The sequence below is a fragment of the Bos mutus genome, unplaced genomic scaffold (assembly GCF_027580195.1).
Source record: "Bos mutus isolate GX-2022 unplaced genomic scaffold, NWIPB_WYAK_1.1 CTG257, whole genome shotgun sequence".
NCBI lineage: Eukaryota > Metazoa > Chordata > Mammalia > Artiodactyla > Bovidae > Bos > Bos mutus.
This window is the reverse complement of record NW_027219760.1, coordinates 78,182-82,450: the sequence shown is the minus strand read 5'-3', so window position 1 is coordinate 82,450 and position 4,269 is coordinate 78,182. Positions and strand designations below refer to the sequence as shown.

Sequence of the window (4,269 nt, the reverse complement as noted above, 5' to 3'; positions counted from 1 at the left end):
CAAGAGGCAAGTCAGGTCTATACTATAGTATAGCCATCAAGATAGTATGGTACTTGCACAAAAATAGAAATATAGATCAATGAAACAATATATAAAGCCTGGAGATAAATCCATACACCTATGGACAGCTATCTTTAACAAATGAGGTAAAATATATATAATAGAGAAAAGACAGTCTTTTCAACAAGCGGTGCTGAGAAAACTGGTCAGCCATGTGTAAAAGAATGAAACTAGAACACACAATTGCCTTTGAATGAGAACTTTCTTTCCAGTATTTTGAGGTCTACAAGGCATATCATTAAAAATTATGATTGTGGAAAATAAAGACAGTTTAAATATAACTGAGGAGTGAGGCTGTGGTTTTTCTTTTTGATTAGTTGCTGTAACATTATCCTTCAGGTGGCTGGGGAATTATTATATTTTATTTAGACATCATTGAAGTCTTAAAAGTGAAAGTGTTAGTCACTCAATCATGTCCAATTCTTTGCAACCCCATGAACTGTAGACCACCAGGCTCTTCTGTCCATGGAATTCTGTAGGCAAGAATACTGGACTGGGTTGCCATTCCCTTCTCCAGGGGATCTTCCCAACCCAGGGATCAAACCTGGGTCTCCTGCATTGCAGGCAGATTCTTCACCATCTGAGCCACCAGGGAAGCCCCTTTAAGCTCTTTGACATCAATAAAGCTTTTGCAAGACCACTTTGATGCAAAAGGAATTCTGCCATTTGCTAGCACCAAGGTGGTTCTTTGACTCACCACTCCATTAGAACTATTAATTACATTCATACTATTTTTGTTACAAATCTTACAAAAGAGAGTGATTCTGGATATTTGGGTCCACGTTCTGTTTTAAGGCTATATATCCATTTTTCATAAACAGTTACTATCCCTTTCCATCTTCTGTCATATGTTCATCATTTTGTAGACCACAGCTAACTGTGAGATCTCCTCTTTCTTTCTGGCCTTCTTCAGGTTTTTCTAACAGTCAAAAATTACAAGGGACTTTGGCACAGGGGGGAAGGGAGGGCACTAGCAGAGTCAACTTAAACAGGCCATTATATCCAGCTTTTAATCCTCACAACTTTTCAACTCCTAGATATAGCCCCTTTACAGAGATTCAAAATCCTGAATCTTGAAGCTAATGGGTGGAGGAGGGAAGATTAAAATACAAGCTTCTTATCTGCAATGTTCACAAATGTCTGCTATTTGCAGAGGTTCCTCAATTCCTAGAGGGATTCCCTGATAGCTCAGATGGTAAAAAGTCTGCCTGAAGTGCTGGAGACCCAGGTTCGATCCCTGGGTCGGGAAGATCCCCTGGAGAAGGAAATGGCAACCCACTCCAGTATTTTGCCTGGGAAATTCCATGGATGGAGAAATCTGACAGGCTACAGTCCATGGGGTCACAAAGAGTCGGACATGACTGAGCGACTTCATTTCACTCGGTTCTTGGAGGAATTTCTTAAAAGCAAAGTGTACAAATTGAATTGCTGTACATTGAGTCTTTCAGCAGTGTCACCCCATTTTTTCTTGCTACTTCATCATAAGGAAACTCTTAAGTAGAAAAAGCTTTTGGTTTTCCTTAAATGCATAGCAATGAAGAATATAATTTGGGACCATTGCCATGATTCATGCTAAAGTGTCCATAGCTTTACTCACTAGTTGCATCAGTACAAATCCAACACATTGAAAAAGGCAAATGACATATTAGTATTATTATGAAATTAGCTGGACTCCCTGAATATGTCTTAAGTATCACCAGGGGTCCACGAACCACACTTTGAGAACCACTGACTGAGCAGTCACCTAAAGACATGCATGAATTTCAACTATATTCCACAAGATGGTGCTATTAGAATGCATATCAGTAATTAAATGTTGCATCAAGATTGATTTAAAAAATTTGGTTGGTTTTCAACCAGTCCAGTTGCAATATTGGCAGAAGTGAGCTGGAAGACTATTGGAAGGGATTGGCATGACTTAAAGGGAGTCTGTTCATGCTTCCCACGTGGTTGGATACTATACTCTGCAGCTGTTAGGATGTGAGAGAATGCCCAAAAAGTGTCTCTGGAAGAGAAGTTCCAGCCAAGGGGTCACAGGCATCGCCCTTGTGTCTTCCCTATATTTTGTGATCCAAAACCAGTAAATTATTTTGTTAAAGAAAAAAAATTTTGGTTGATTTCATAACCCAGTGTATAATGTATATACTGAGAAAGTTTACTTAGTGGGCTCTTGGTAGCACCAGTCTACCTTTTTATCTGAACCCTCACTTCCAGTGCATAACCTTGTTCCCTGAATACTGCTTTGTCCATGGTTCCTCCCATATAAACCCTTTCCTTAGGGACATACAACACTTCATGTTAATTTGGATGGTGATAAGTTGGCAATCATGCACTCTCAAAGCTGCATCAAATTTAATGCTATTATTAAGAACACTGTATGCTTTAAAATAGTGTTTTCATCCTTTATAATTCTCATGCCTCTAGATTATAAACATACAAATTTAATGTCCCCACCAGAATTTTGATATGGCTTTTTGGTAAGGGAAACATTGCTCTCTGGGCTTCCTTAGCAGCTCAGTGGTAAAGAATCTGCCTGCCGATGTAGGAGATGCAGGTTTGACCCCTTAGTCAGGAAGATTCCCTGGAGAAGGAAATGGCAGCCCATTCCAGTATTCTTGCCTGGGAAATTCCATGGACAGAGGAGCCTGGTGGTCTACAGTCCATGGGGTTGTAAAAGAGTCAGACATGACTTAGCTACAACAATGTTGCTCTCTTTAATAATTATGTCCTATCATTTTCATATACCCCACTAGCCAGGAAGCTTTTGCCAGGCTTTATTTTGTATTCTATACTATAAAACAATAGGGTCCATTTCATTTTTTTAGATATAAAATTATAATATTTAGTATGATATTTATTTTCAAATCATCTGCCACCCACACTACCCTCAGTGCTTTGACATTTTTAAAGAGGTTCTACTGTCTGCAATTTCTCTGTTAAACATTTATTCATTCACTTCTTAAAGACCTTTCTTTGGAGTTGTTTATTAAATGGTGAATTACTTTTGCTCCTTGGAAGAAAAGCTATGACAAACCTAGACAGCATATTAAAAGACAGAGACGTTACTTTGGCAACAAAGTTCTATATAGTCAAAGCCATGGTTTTTCCAGTAGTCGTGTACCAATGTGAGAGTTGGACCATAAAGAAGGCTGAGTGCCAAAGAATTGATGCTTTTGAACTGTGGTGCTACAGAACTCTCTGGAGTCCCTTGGACTGCAAGGATATCAAACTAGTCAGTTCTAAAGGAAATCAACCCTGAATTTTCATTGGAAGGACTGATGCTGAAACTGAAGCTCCAATACTTTGGCCACCTGATGCGATGCTGGGAAAGATTAAAGGTAGGAGGAGAAGGGGATGACAGAGGACGAGATAGTGGATGGGATAACCAACTCAACGGACATTGCTATGCTATGCTAAGTCACTTCAGTCATGTCCGACTCTGTGCGACCCCATAGACAGCAGCCCACCAGGCTCTCCTGTCCCTGGGATTCTCCAGGCAAGAACACTGGAGTGGGTTGCCATTTCCTTCTTCAATGCATGAAAGTGAAAAGTGAAAGTGAAGTCACTCAGTCGTGTCCAACACTCAGTGACCCCATAGACTGCAGCCTTCCAGGCTCTTCTGTCCATGGGATTTTCCAGGCAAGAATACTGGAGTGGGGTGCCATTGCCTTCTCCGCAACAGACATTAGTTTGAGCAAACTCCGGGTGATGGTGAAGGACAGGAAAGCCTGGCATGCTGCAGTCCATGGGGTTGCATAGAGTTGGACAATACTGAGTGACTGAACAACAACAACAACAACCCAAGGAAAAGACATGTGTTAAGCTGGTGGTTTAATGTATGTCCTGTGGATTCTTGGGTCTCATAACAATGATCTAGAAAGCCTGAAAATGTTTTGTTTGCAGTTTTAAAATTGTGCAAATTTTGGTTGAACAAAACCCTCAAATACAGGTGTTATTTAACTTTTGATAATTTTGATTAATTTTGTAATATGAATTAAATAAAATTGCATTTTATAGATTAATGTTAATAAAATACACTTTTCTTTTAAAAATTCTTTATTGGAAGAGGCTCAGCATACAATTTGTTTGGTAAAAAGATTCTTCTGAGAATCATTGCCATCAGCTCTTAGTTACATTACTCCCATACATTTCTCTAAACCTAATTGTGTTCTTCATATTTTCCCATCTGAAATCATTATCCTATCATTC

General features: G+C 39.4%; 1 pseudogene; it reads right to left on the bottom strand.

Moving 5' to 3' along the window:
• Positions 1–373: 373 nt before the first annotated feature.
• On the bottom strand, positions 374–2,101 carry LOC102270257 (ubiquitin-conjugating enzyme E2 variant 1 pseudogene; annotated as a pseudogene).
• Between the last annotated feature and the right edge of the window lie 2,168 nt (positions 2,102–4,269).